Raw genomic sequence first — 15,738 nt, forward strand, 5'->3', positions numbered from 1 at the left:
TATGGGATCACTGCCAGTATACACCAGGATGTTCCAAAATGAATTTACGTAATGCATCGATGAATGCGCCCTACATTTGCGTTAAGTGTTCTAAAGCAGTTTGCGTGTGCTCTAACCAGTAGTTCATGTATCTTCAGATATGTGATGTGTCAAATCCAAAAACCCAGCTCATGATATAGTGAGTGTTTCAGCAGCCGTATCCTGTGACAGTGTGTCACGCCAGTGTTTGTGAATCACAATGCCACAAAAGCAGATACTTTCCGCTCATTTTGTCTAGACAATGTGCTATCATCTATTCGGCTTGGCCACATGCACACTGCTAAATTTGTCATTTACAAGAGTGACAATTACATTCAAATCAAGTAGTGAAAACTGCATGCATGTCATGTTACAATTAGCTTGGAAATGAATTGCAATAATGCCCATTTACACCCTATTAGTGATGCACCAAAATGCATTATTTACAGAAAGCCTGGTCAAAAACTGAAAGTTTATTTAATAATCAGTTATTTAATCAAATTTAATTCATATATAATTAATCTTCAACACTAAAATAGTCATATATAACCATTTCAATTGCAGATTTTGATATACATTTTTAATTGTATAATTTATTTATTTATCAAAATATAAACATCTAAAAGTATAACTTAAGTAAAAATATAATAATATAAATAAAGAATATGTAATATAGTGTGTTTGCCAAATCAAGTTAATTCTGATTTCGCCCTTTTAATAATCATTGTGATTCTATGAGAATAGCACAATCTTATCCTTGAATTACTTTCAGAACAATATTTTTCTATTTTTTTGTATATATTTATATTTTTTATTTCATAAACGATAAAACACTGACAGCCTGGATCAGTGGATCAGAATCCACCTGACTTAATATCGCAAGCCAAAATGAATTTGTGGAAATATATTATAGAGCACAATGCATGCATTATTGATTATCAAATACAATTTTATTTAAAAACACATTCATTAAATAATTATTTGATTGGACTCTATACTAGAGTGAACAGCAACTGTTTCCAGGGACTTGGATTGTCAGTGTTGATGAAGATTAAGATATTTCACACAACATTTAATCAAAAATGCTAAATAAGCATTTGTATTTCTAAGATTATGGATGCCATTCTCTGTTGTTTGACAGAAATGCAGTATTGTTATCTTTTTCACATACTATTTTTATAAAATACTTGAGTTTATATCTCACACTTCTGACTTCTGACTTCTTAAAAAATGCAATTCTGAGTTCAAATCTCACTATTCTGACTCTTTTTTTTTTTTAATCAGAATTGAGTATTCTTAGTTGATCTCAGAATTCTGACTCAAAATTTTGAATTCTAAATTTTCCTCAAAATTGCTAGTTAATATGTCACAATTCTGACTTTTTTTCTTTAAATTGTGAGTTAATATCTTGCAATTGTGAGTTTAATTTTTGCAATTCTGACTTTGTTCTCTGAATTACAAGTTAATGTTTTGCAATTCTAAGTTTAAATCTTACAATTCTGACTTTTTCTCTAAATTACTAGTTAATATCTCGCAGTTCAGGTTTTTTTCTCTAAATTCCAAGTTAATATCTTGCAATTCTGAGTTTAATTCTTGCCATTCTCACTTTATTCTCTAAATTCCAAGTTAATATCTTGCAATTCTGAGTTTAAATCTTAAAATTTTGACTTTTTCTCTAAATTCCAAGTTAATATCTTGCAATTCTGAGTTTAAAACTCAAAAACTTTAAAACTTAAAAAAAAAAATCTCATAATTGCTAATTTATATCTTGCAGTTCTGACTTTTCCCTCTAAATTCAGAGTTAATATCTTGCAATTCTGACTTTTTTTCTCTAAATTAGAAGTTAATATCTTGCCATTCTCAGTTTAAAACTCACTTATGATTTTTTTTCTCTCTAAATAACTAATATATTTCTGCAATTCTGAGTTTAAATCTTGCAATTCTGACCTTTTCCCTAAATTAGAAGTTAATATCTTGCAATTCTGAGTTTAAATCTCTCAATTCCGAATTTTCCTTAAAATTGCAAGTTCATATCACATTTCTGACTATTTTTTTTCTCAAAAGTGCTAATTAATGTCTTGCAATTCTGACTTTTTCTTCTAAATTCCAAGTTAATATCTTGCAATTTTAAGTTTAAAACTCACAATTATGATTTTTTTTCTCATAATTGCTAATTTATATCTTGCAGTTCTGACTTTTCCCTCTAAATTCAGAGTTAATATCTTGCAATTCTGAGTTTAAGTCTTGCAATTCTGACTTTTTCCCTAAATTAGAAGTTAATATCTTGCAATTCTGAGTTTAAATCTCTCAATTCTGAATTTTCCTTAAAATTGCAAGTTCATATCACATTTCTCAATAGTGCTAATTAATGTCTTGCAATTCTGACCTTTTATACAAATTCCAAGTTAATATCTTGCAATTCTGACTTCTTTTCTCGAAATTGCAAGTTAATATCTTGCAATTTTGAGTTTAAATCTCACAATTCTGACTTTTTGTCTAAATTCCAAGTTAATATCTTGCCATTTTGAGTTTCTGACTTTTTTCAAAAACGCAAGTCTCTTGCAATTTCAGGTTATAATCGCATTTAGTATCATAATGTAGTGTTGTTATCTTTTTCACGTACTATTGTGATGAAAAGCTAAACTGTATACTTTACAGTTTTCAGTATGCAGTGAACTAGTGTTCCATTATAAAGACTGTCTGAGTCTGTGCGTCATGATTCATTCACACATGTGTTTCACTCCCACAAATAACAGCAGTTGTCACTTCCTAAACTGTGCAGTCTGTGCATGTGGCCGTTTTTAATTTTCTCAGACGTTGACGTATTGAGTTCACCTCTTCAGAAGCTGTTTCTAATTTTTGAAAGGTTTAAAGAGGAATTGTTTTAAATGTAAAGAAGGGTATAAGGGTTGTATATTCCTGTACATGATCGCTTCACTCCTAGTTAAAAGTGAAGTGGGTCATTTTTGCACCTACAAACAGAATTGCGATCTGATAGCATATGACCTAACAGTTTAAAATGAGCTTTCACTTTCTATCATGCACAATAGGAAAGTGAAAGACCATTGAATGGTTATTTTGATATCAAAGGGTTTATTTTTCTAAAAAAAAAAAGTAAAAAGGCAAAACAAAGCACAGATATATGAAGATAAACGACACCCCTTTTAAATATTTCTGTTTTATTGTTATTATTATTTCACTAAATAGCTTTCTAGTATATAGATATTGTGATCATATGTAGCGTGTCGTTGAATGCAGACTTACAGTGTGTCTGTGTATCTGGCAACGTCACATATTTCTGTTCTTTATTATTTTGATAGTTGTTTCAAATGATTAATTATGATAAATGATTTAATTAGGTGTTTAGATGTTTAGTTTTCAACTGCACTTCCCTGGTAAAACGCGCTCATACCCAGAATGCACTGCCGCAGTGGGACGAGCCAATGAATGTTCAGTACACCAAAGCTTTAGTGTTTCATTTCCACACATTCTGCATATGTAAGGACAGGTTGATATCACGTGACTTGCACAACTGTACTGGATGATGTTGTTGTGGAGGACAGCGCTGGGGTCTGTGATCCTTATATTCATAGTCAATAATATTAAGGTAAAGGCTTGTGCAGTGTTTTTTGCATCTGTCGGCCAAAAAGCACATGAGATTACTCTGAGAACTGCACATTGATTTTACTGTCACTTTAGTCTAGCATGATTGAAACTGATGTTTAGATGAATTTTATGAGATTAGATGATTATTATGATTTGGTGCATATTTAATCATTGTAACAAACATGCAAAAACAAAATGACAGTGGGCTGGATTCATGAAAGTTTTCTTAAGAAAAAGATTTAAAAATTCTTCTAAATTACTCAATTTGTAAGAATGTTGAAAAATTTACAATTCTTGAAAAAATGTTAAAAATAAATAATGATAACTTCAAAAAAAAAGTTAAGAATGTTTTTAAAAAAAATTGAAACAATTTGCAAAAATTCTATGAACTACGTAAGAATGTTTAAAAAAAAACATGCAATTCCTCAAACAATTTTAATGATAAATTCTGAGAAGTTCATAAGAATGTTGAAAAAATTTGCAATTCTTGAAAAATGCAAGAAAATTCCAAGTACTACATAATTTTTTTTTTTTTTAAAACATGCAAATCTTGAAACAGTTTATGAAAATTTGCATGATATATTCTGAGAAGTTCATAAGAATGACAAAAAAATTATGAATCTTTTAAATAATTATAAAAAATCTAATATGAAGCTCATAAAATGTAAAAAAAAAAAAAAGTGCAATTCTGGAAAAAATAATTATGAAAGCTTATGATAAATTCTGAGAAGTTTATAAGAATGTTAAAAAAAATTGCAAACAAGTTTTAGATATGAAAATTTGATGTAAATTCTATTGATAAATTCTAAGAACTTTATAAGAATGTTTTTAAAAATGTGCAATTCTTGAAAAATAATTACGAAAATTTTACAAAGTACGTAAGGATGTTAAAAACATGCAATTCTTGAAACAATTTCTGAAAATTCTAATGAGAAGTTCGTAATGTTCAATTCTTTAAAAATGCTAATTCTAAGAAGCTCAGAATGTTAAAAAATTTGCAATTCTTGAAAGACTTTATGGAAATTCTTATGATAAATTCTGAGAAGTTTATAAGAATGTAAAAAAATTGCAATTAAAAAAAAATGAAATTTAAATAAGAATGTTAAATTACATAAGGATGTTAAAAAACATGCAATTCTTGAAACAGTTTAGGAAAATTTTAATGATAAATTCTGAGAAGTTGAGAATGATGAATGATGAAAAATATAAAATTCTTTAAAAAATTAATTCTAAGCTCAGAATGTCAAAAAAATTGCAATTCTTGAAAAAATGCAATTAAAAAAAATCTATGTAAGAATGTTAAAAAAAAAAAACATTCCTGAAACAATTTATGAAAATTCCAATGGTAAATTCTAAGAACTTAATAAGCATGTTTAAAAAAAAGTGCAATTCTTTAAAAAAATTCACGAAAATTCTAAGTATGTAAGAATGTTAAAAAACATGCAAATTCTTGAAACATTTTATGAAAATTCTAATGGTAAATTCTTAGAAGTTTGTTAGAATGAATTTTAATGATCATTTCTAAGAAACTCTCAAGATGTTAAATAATGTGCAATTCTTGAAAAAATGTATGAACATTCTTATTTAAGTATTTAAAAATTTAAAAAACGTTCAATTCTTGAAACAATTTGCGAAAATTCTAATGATGAATGCTAATATAGAATGTTCAATATTTCAAAACAATTTAATTCTTAAGATAAATTCTAAGAAGTTTGTAAGAAGTGCAATTCTTAAAAATATGATAAGCAGTTTACTTTCTTTTTTTACAGATATTGTTCTTATTTGAAAAGCATGTACAATATTGTCATTTTAGGAAGTTTATTATGATCTTTTTCAAGGACTTTTTTTTTCCAAGAATTGTACTTCTTCTTTTGAAGTTTTTGAAGTTTTGCTCTAAATTTTTTTGGGGGGGATTACAAAATATTCCAAACTGTATTTCTTCAGTTAGAAAACAAGAAGAAGAAGTCAGTTAAGAAGAACTGTATTTTTAAGGATGTTTTGTGAATTCAGCCCAATGTGTTTTCATGTTTTGAAGTTGTCTGTCTGGACCGACTAGGAATAATTTTGTGAGCCCATTAATGCGGCCATATCATGCATTTGTTATTTATTATTTCTCTTTGGGAAATTCATCTACAGTGTTTCTGTGCTGTGCCTTTAAGACCGTGTATGTACACACCCTCCTCATATACGAACATGAGCTTTTGGAGAGATTCATAAAACAGCTGATGCTGACATGTGAAAATCATGTTCAAAATTTGCAGTACGTTTCATACCATCAAGATGATATTCTTCTATGACCCTTTAAAGGAGCCATTGTGTGTGTGCTGTTGTAGACACCATTGAGTGTTTGACTGCTGTTTCTCGTTAAATAAACCAATGTTTTTGTCATGCACTGCACCTGATAGCTCTGATGTATCAAGCACATTGTGTATATGCATATCGATTTCTTGTGAAATGATTCAGTGCTATCCAGGCTGCTGTGTGTGATTTGCACATGCACATGATATCATGAGCATTGGTTGATAACCTTCCTGAATTTGCACCAAATTTCTGTCTTGGTTTGTGAATGTGATTTTTGCAGTAAATCGGTTGGCTCTTTTCAGTGCAATAAAAATAACAAATCTGATAAATATTCATTTGCCACACTCCTAAATAATTTAAAACAGATTTCATATTTCATGCTGGCCACAGCTCTCAAATAATCTTTTTTAATGCAAGTCTGACCTCCGTCTCGGTTCACCTATTGCACAATTTCTCAGTATTTCACCACTTCCGTATTTTACAAGTTTTAGGAATTGTATTCTTACTTCTTGTTTGTGGCCAGTTAAACATGTTCATAAGCACTTTATCTCAATCCTGAGGAAGTACGATCAGAACATTTAAAGATGAAGTGTGTTGTTTGTCTGAGTCTGCAGTGGTTTGTGTGACCCAGAAATGGCACACTTCACCTTTAACATCTCTGATAAACGGGTGAAAGTGAACGCTAATGCAGGGCTGTTCAATCTGATATGGCACATGATGTACTGTACACATGATGGAAGTCACCCTTTAGTGGGATCTGCACTTTTAATAACTGTCAGTCTGGGATTTGTCATTTTAAAGGCTTGTACACTAATGGAAGACAATGTAAATATATCCAGCCACAGTTATAAGACTGTGATTGTGAGGGATAATACATTTCATTGGGAGTTTTTCAACCAAGACTCGCTTTGTCTTTGATTATTAATTATACTTCTACAGATCATTTTTACTTTTACTTTTTTTAAAGGACTAGTTAAACTGCACTGTAATTTTTTTTGCTGTTGAAAAATGTTGGGAAAAAAAGCAATTTTTTTTTAAATATGGAAGTTCTAAGTAAGAATGTTAAAAAACATGCCATTCTTGAAACAATTTATGAAAATTCTAATGATGAATTCTAAGAACTTCATAAGAATATTTTTTTTAAAAAGTGCAGGTCTTTAAAAAAAAAATTTAAGTAAGGATGTTAAAAAACATGTCATTCTTAAAACAATTTCTAAAAAAAATACTTTTATTAAGCAAGGATGTAATAAATTAATCAAAAGTGACAGTAAAGACATTTATAAAAATATTTCTATTTTAAATAAATGCTGTTCTTTTAAACTTTGTATACATTAAAGAATCCAGAAAAAAAGTTTCATGGTTTATATAAAAAAAAGCAGCAAAATTGTTTTCAACCTTGAGAATAATGAAAAAAAAAAAAAATGTTGAAAAAACATGCAATTATTGAAACAATTTATGAAAATTCTAATGATAAATTCTAAGAACTTCATAAGAATATAAAAAAAAAAAGTGCAGGGCTTTAAAAAAAATACAAAAATTTTGAGTAAGGATTTTAAAAAAAACATGTAATTCTTAAAACAATTTCTAAAAAAAAAATACTTTTATTAAGCAAGGATGTAAGAAATTAATCAAAAGTGACAGTAAAGACATTTATAAAAATATTTCTATTTTAAATAAATGCTGTTCTTTTGAACTTTGTATACATTAAAGAATCCAGAAAAAAAGTTTCATGGTTTATATAAAAAAAAAAGCAGCAAAACTGTTTTCAACCTTGAGAATAATGGAAATTTAAAAAAAAACATGCAATTCTTGAAACAATTTATGAAAATTCTAATGATAAATTCTAAGAACTTCATAAGAATATTTTTTTTAAAAAGTGCAGGTCTTTAAAAAAAAAATTTAAGTAAGGATGTTAAAAAACATGTAATTCTTAAAACAATTTCTAAAAAAAATACTTTTATTAAGCAAGGATGTAAGAAATTAATCAAAAGTGACAGTAAGACATTTATAAAAAATATTTCTATTTTAAATAAATGCTGTTCTTTTGAACTTTGTATACATTAAAGAATCCAGAAAAAAAGTTTCATGGTTTATATAAAAAAAAGCAGCAAAACTGTTTTCAACCTTGAGAATAATGGAAATTAAAAAAAAAAAAACATGCAATTCTTGAAACAATTTATGAAAATTCTAATGATAAACTCTAAGAACTTCATAAGAATATTTTTTTTTTAAAAAGTGCAGGTCTTTAAAAAAAAAATTAAGTAAGGATGTTAAAAAACATGTAATTCTTAAAACAATTTCTAAAAAAAAATACTTTTATTAAGCAAGGATGTAATAAATTAATCAAAAGTGACAGTTAAGACATTTATAAAAATATTTCTATTTTAAATAAATGCTGTTCTTTTGAACTTTGTATACATTAAAGAATCCAGAAAAAGGTATCATGGTTTATAAAAAAAATAAAAAAGCAGCAAAACGGTTTAACTGTTCAGGACAAACATGAGACTCATGAACAACTATCACTTAAAAAAAACACAGCTGTGGATCATTCAGTATTAAAAATCAAGTTTATGTAAACTTAAATCGAGTTATTCTTGTCGTTTGATTCATGGCACAGAATTGACGTGTCTCATCTTTAATGACTGAACGCTTGCATAACCGTCATTTGTCTTCCTGAAATGCTGTTCATCAGCTCAGAAAACGCCGTCGTTTCCAAGCAACAGTTCACATAAAGATGACAGACTGGACTCTTTAACGCGCTGTATGGATCTTTATTTGTGTCAGGCAGCTGACATCTGCTGCAGGAAACCATTAAACACAAGCACAAAACTGTGTCAACACCACAACCGCCGCTTGAAAGATGTTTCCATCATTACAGATGAAAGGTGAAAATAATAAAAAGAGACCTGGGGATGAATGCTGTCTGTCTTCATGCTACTGTTGACAATAAAGCACAAACACATCTTAACGTGGGTTAAAGTACATCCCGATGTGAATGTTACAAAAAAACTGAACAGAAATATTTGCAGAAAGCACTTGGTGCTCAAAATGACCCTAAAATGCAAAATAATAAGTCTAATAAGGGATAAAAAAAAAGACTTGTTATCAAAAGCACAAACATAAAAAAAAGTACATTTAAAGTTGTAATCAGAGTAACGTTAACTCTCACTTTGTGAAAATTAAAATATTAATTACAATTAGAAAATGTTAAATTGAATGAAAATTAATTTATATTTAAGAGTATTTAATATATTTAAAATATGTCATTTATTTTTATAATATAAAAAATACATATTTAAATATAAAATATTTATATTTAAATGTGATATTTTTAAAAAAGTATTTACTTAGTTTTTCGTAAAACTTAGTTTAATATTCGTTTTATTTATCATAGATTCTTATAATTTGTATTAAATTAGCATTTTGTAAAATAATTATTTTTGTTACATTATTGTTTTAAATTGTTTGTTATTTGTAATAATGTTATTATTACATTGTATTATTTTTAATAATTATTATTGCTATTATATTTTAGAATAATGGTAATAATAATAATACTTATTTAATTTAATTTATTTTTATAATATAAATAATTATTATTTTTAATCTTTAAATATAAAATGTATATTTAAATATGTAATATTTTTTAAAGTATTTAATTAATATTGTTTTAAAATATTTTAATATTAGTTTTATTTTTCATAGATTTTTCATAATTTCTATTGCATTGTATCGTATTAGTTTTGTAATGTATTTTGTCATTTTTTTTCAATCAATAAAATTTGAATCATTATTGTTTTATTATTGTATAAAATATTTATTTAAATATGTAATATTTTTTTAAAAAGTATTTAATTATTATTTTTTAATATTTTAATATTAGTTTTATTCATCATAGATTCTTATAATTTGTATAATATTTTCTTTTTGTAATGTATTTTGTAAAATAATTATTTTTTGTTACATTATTTTTTGAAATTGTTTGTTATTTGCAACAATTACTATTTACTGTAGTGCGATTTTTGGAGAATTGTGTGTCAGTTAGGGTTGACCTGCATAATAATAATAATTATTATTATTATTATTATTATTAATAATAATAAATTGTATTATACTTATAGTAATATTTATTATTATTTAATTGTATTTTATTTCCTTATTACGAATTGTTGTTAGTATATGTAACCAGCAGCAATAAAAAATTAAATCAACTAAATTTAAATGTATTGTCCCCATTTTTTTATTTATTTATATACAATAGCAAGTGAGATTTTAATAATATTTTGACCTGAACTAGGAAATGACCCCAGTTTCCGTTTCAAAAATTTGGTCACCTAATTTTAGCTGCCACTTCAGGTATGTGTCTTAAAAAAATTGCAAAAAAAGTCTTGCTGTATACCTCAAAAATTGCGTTGGCATAAAATTTTGGATGCACAAAAGCCCCTCTGGCTTTCTTCGGAAAATCTGGTTAGTGTTTTATCTTACTTTGGCTTTTAAGACATCAAATTTAATGTCATCCAGGATGTGCCTCACCCTCCTTCAGGGAAACACATACAATACTGTTTTTATACATGGCGCGACTGTTTGGGTGGATACCAGACGGTTTCCTGATCTCAGAAGGCATCGGTATCAAACTCACGTTTGATGTCTTTGTAGGCTGTTTATATCAGAGCCTTTTTCTGCTCTTCAAACACAGCCTCTGCTTTACAGGTTCATCTTCGAGTAGCCTTTCCGTGTGTTGGATCTGGGCTTTGCACAGGCCGTTCTAACCCAAAAGCGTGGCCTGGTTTTCCGACCTGTTCCTTATTATAGATCTACAGCCACCCTGCTTATGCTCTCGCTTCATGTGAATGGTTATTTTATGGTTATGGATGTTCCCTGCATTGCGCAAACCAGATTTCCCCTGGATAATTAAACATCAGTTGGCAGCTCCAAATCCAGACGTCCTGCCAATTTTGGATCGGGTACTTTTTTGTCATTTTGCGTTTGATGTCAAAAACTCGTCTCAACGTGCCCCTGCCGGTTCTGTAATATCAGGATATCCAACATTGTCTTACTGGCTGTAAGCCACGTCATTATTTTTTACTGGAAGTAAATTTGTACTCGTTTTATTACCTAGATCTACTGGCATTAGAAATATAGTCCACTAAAAATCTAAATTATGTCTTCGTTTTCCCACCCTTGAGTTGAGTTTGTTTCTTCTGTGGAACATAAAGAAGAATATTTTGAAGAATGTGGGTAACCAAACATTTAATAGTCCCCACTGACCTCCATTATGCAAATATAAAACACTATGAAAGTCAATGGGGATCAGAAACTGTTTGGCTACCCACATTCTTCAAAATAGAAGAATGAAACTGGTACATGTTTGGAACATCTTGTTGGTGAGTGATGACAAAAATAATGACAGAATTTTCATTTCTGGCCAAGTCTTACACCAATAATGTCTCCTCTTGGCTTAAGCAGCTGCCAAAAATGACTCTTTTGTCCTTACATGACCCACTGGATGGCAACACCCACATCCTCTTTTAGCAAAATATGTATTTTAAAAACAGATTACATTACTTAAATCTAAAAAAAAAAAATACACTGAGAGTGTTGGAGAAGATTCTTTGAACCTGTAGCTTGGCAAAAACTATTTAGCTACAAACAAAAACTACACGGACGTTACATGAATGGGAAATATGCTTTATGAAATCTATAAATATATCTGTAAACCCTGCTGAAAAAACAGCTAAAACCAGTCTAGGCTGGTTGGCTGGTCTTGGAAGTAGCTAAGACCAGCCTGGGAAAAAGGTTAACAATTGGTAAACATTTGTGAATTCCCAGTGTTTTACAGTAGCCTGGGAAAGTGGCCAAAACCCCTCTAAAACCAGCCTGCTGACCAGCTAAAACCAGCCAACCAGCCTAGGCTGGTTTTATCTGTTTTTTTTTTTTTTTCAGCAGGGAAACTATAATATTAAATAATAACGATTCAAAAAATGTATATTTTAATTAGGGCTGTATTTTTTGAATGAATTAGCAGCAAGCATCACATTCGAACAGGCCTACTCTGATACTCGATGCACAGTCATTTTTATAGCAATAATTTATATATCCGAGTGAAAAAAAAAACAAGAATTTGGAACTTGAACGTGAACTACGTGAACCTGACCTTCTAACGTTACAAAAGCTTGTACTAAAAGTGAGAGTGAATCGATTCCCTAGAAAGATTCGAACTTTCAAAACGCTCCTGCTGAGAGAACGAATCATTTAAGATGAAACGGTTCACTAGAATGATTCTCATTTTCCAACGCTGCATATGCTGTAATAAGGATAAGTGTTTAGGATGAACCAAATCCTTCTAATGACTGTCTGCTCTTCTTTGCAGATGATTACTGCTTTAAAATATTAGTTTGATTATTACCTAAATACACACTGCCCTCTAGTGGAGGCAGTTCATTACAATATGAACGTCTCCCACTTCAAAATACAAATAAAATCACTTGTGTAGATAAAACTAAAACTAACTAAAGTACTAAAATGATTAAAACTACAATACCAGTCAAATGTTTAGAAGGTTTAGTAATGATGAGAACATCGTGTTTTTTTAAAGAAGTCTCTTTTGCTCACCAATCCTGTATTTATTTTTTTCAAGGTACAGTAAAAACAGCAACATTTTGAAATATTTTTACTATTTAGAATAACTGTTTTCTATTTGAATATATTGACAAATTAAATTTATTTCTGTGATTTCAAAGCTGATTTTTTTTTTTTGCATCATTACTGCAGTCACATGACCTTTCAGAAATCATTCTAATATTCTGTAGATGTTTTCAGATTTCTTTGATAAATAGAAAGTTCAGACAAACATACTTTATCTGAAATAGAAATATTTTGTAATATTATAGCCTAAATGTCTTTCATCATAACTTTTGATCAATTTAAAGCATCCTTGCTAAATAAAATTATTAATTTCCATAATTCCCCCCTCCCCAAAATATAAAATAAATAAAAAACCATTTGAATGGTATAGTGTACAATGTTACAAAAGCTTTTTATTTCAGAAATATAAAAAAAGATTTGGGTCTTTCTGTTCATCAAAGAATCAGGAAAAAATGTACTCAACAGTTGTAAATATTGGTAACTATATCAATAAATTTTTCTTGAACAGTAAATCAGCATTAGAATGATTTCTGAAGGATCATGTGACACTGAAGTGATGCTGAAAATTCAGCTTTGATCACAGGAATAAATTACATTTTAAAATATATTCAAATAGAAAACAGGTATTATTAGGTATTATTTCAAAATTGTATTGTTTTTGCTGTACTTTGGATTAAATAAACTATAAAAAATAGAATAGACTTCTTTAAAAAAACAATAAAAATCTTACTGTTCAAAAACTTTTGACTGATAGTTTATCTGGCTAAAATTAAAAAATAAAGACAAAAAGACTATTTAATTTATTTTTTAAATGCAAAAAGCATATAACTTGAACTCCATAAACTGAAATTAAACCAAAAACCGAAAGTATAAATCTAAACGCTAATTAAAATAGTACATAAAACTACATAAACTAAAATTAAAATGAAAACTGAAAATAAAAAATTTAAATGCATAAATAAAAGCTAATTAAAACATCAATGCATACTAAAATAGTATATACAAAATAGTAAAATAACACAGATATGTTTGTCCCTCATGTTAAAATATACTGTAAGAAAAAAAAACGATGACTTTGAAGATCTGAACAATGAGGAAGTTTATTACAACAGAGTTTGAATGAACCCTGAACATCCTCAAATCAAGCCTTACATCCTGTTACAGTTTATCACCCCTAATAAAAGCTTTTGTTCTGTGGTCTCTATGTTAATGAACTCCAGACACCTTATTGTCTGTGCTGGCTCTCAGTTTCACACCTGTTCCCATTCGACATGAGCATTTGCTTAGGATGTGACCGTCTCAGATGCAGAGACAGTGAAACTGTTGACTTTATTGTTCTCTATGATAATTCAGCCATTTGGGAGAATGGGCATGTTCTAACACCTATCTACCCATCTACAAAACAATGGGTAAAATGTAAAAGAGGTTAACAATTGGTAGACATTTGTGAATTCCCATTGTTTTACAGTAGCAGTTTGTTTCTGTTGATGACTGACTGTAATGTGAAGTGTGTTATGCTGTCATACTTCTGCATCCACATGAACTTCTCTAGAAGTGAAACATCCATCGAGACAAAACAGTAGCTGTTGTGTTAACCTTAAGTTGTTTGATATCAACCATAGGCGCAAAAACAGGAACCCTCTGGTTTAACAGTCATGTAGATGAGTCATACAAGCAAAAATAGAAGAAAAAAAATACAGATTTAATTGTTTCGTTCTTAGTAATGTTTCTGAGTTGTTGTGGCGAACAGACCTTTGCGGGGGAAAGTCAATAGTCATAAAGAAATCCCTCAAAACAACCCCTAACCTAATGTAAGGGTCAATCAAGGCTTTTCACACCGCTTTCCCTTGAGAACATGCAGAAATATTTCATAATGACACAGATTAACATACAGTACTGGCTATGGCCTTATATGACCCTGTAATGCATAGTCTGCAAAAGTAAATCAGTAAGATTATTACACATAAAATACATGTAAATATCTCCCAATAATATTTCTTAGTAAGATGACTTAAAGGTCCACTGAAGTGCTTTGTAACACGCAAAAATATTCTATAAGGTGTTTTCACAACATGTCATCAATCGGCCATATCGGCAGCACTGAGCATAAGCAATACCACTGAAGCGAACCAAACTCACATATTTAGCTGATTATTGCTGCTGAAAATGGTCAATTATTGTCATGTTTTGGGCTGTACTAATTGGTCAGACCAGGAAAAGCTTTTGGAGTACTATAGACTGACAAACATTATAGCAAATCAAGGAGAAGAGTGCGAAATACTGAGGAACAAAAGGCGTTTGTGGTTGGCCAAACTGAACCAGGATTTCCAGGGCAAGAATCTTGACAACATTTCGAGTTTGAGGTTAAAAAGTATATAAATTGTTCATTTTTTTTTTTAACAACTTCCAAGATGCAGACCCGTCCACTCTGTGGAACGCCTACGTTTACTTCACCATTTTGCAATAAAATCCTAATCTAATCATGAATAACTATATATTGTTGGAAAGGTCTAAGGCTCCTAAATAGATATTTTACATTTTTTGGTTACAAATTATGTAGGAAAATTAATAGATTAACTTATGACAAGAGTGCAACTCAAAAATCTACTTAATAACAGGAGTTCTGACCTTTGTCATAAACAGACTTCCTTGTTGCCTTTTTCCCTATTACACTTTAGAAATCATAAGAAATGATATATCAGTTGAAAACTTAAGATCTCAAAATTCATTCTTTGAAAGCCATTTTAAAATCAGACATTGCATTAATATGAAAAATGGTCATCAACATCATATTACAACGAATTATGAAAAATTTAAGTTTGAATTCTTAGTTTTCACGTCTCTGTTCAAAAATTGGAGTCACAGTTAAGGGATTAAATGGAACTTCAAAGGGCTCTAAATTATCTAAGCCGAGGAAGAAGGGACTTATCTAGTGAAATGTTGAAAAAAAAATGTTTAGATGCCTGTCTTGTCTAGCTCTGTGTGAACTATTTGTAGTCTGGTTCAAAACAGTAACACTCTTAAAAATAAAGGTGCTTTAAAAGGCAGTGATGCCATAGAAGAACCATTTTTGGTTCCACAAAGAACCATTCAGTCAAAAGTTCTTTAAAAATCTCTTTCTTACCTTTTTATAATCTGAAGAACCTTCTTTCACCACTAAGAACCTTT

General features: G+C 29.3%; 1 protein-coding gene across 1 annotated transcript in view; it reads left to right on the forward strand.

Moving 5' to 3' along the window:
* The window catches only part of LOC141325733 (uncharacterized), a 779,461-nt gene that overhangs the window by 529,047 nt on the left and 234,676 nt on the right, over window positions 1-15,738 (forward strand). The window lies entirely within an intron of this gene.

The sequence above is a fragment of the Garra rufa genome, chromosome 2 (assembly GCF_049309525.1).
Source record: "Garra rufa chromosome 2, GarRuf1.0, whole genome shotgun sequence".
Lineage (NCBI taxonomy): Eukaryota > Metazoa > Chordata > Actinopteri > Cypriniformes > Cyprinidae > Garra > Garra rufa.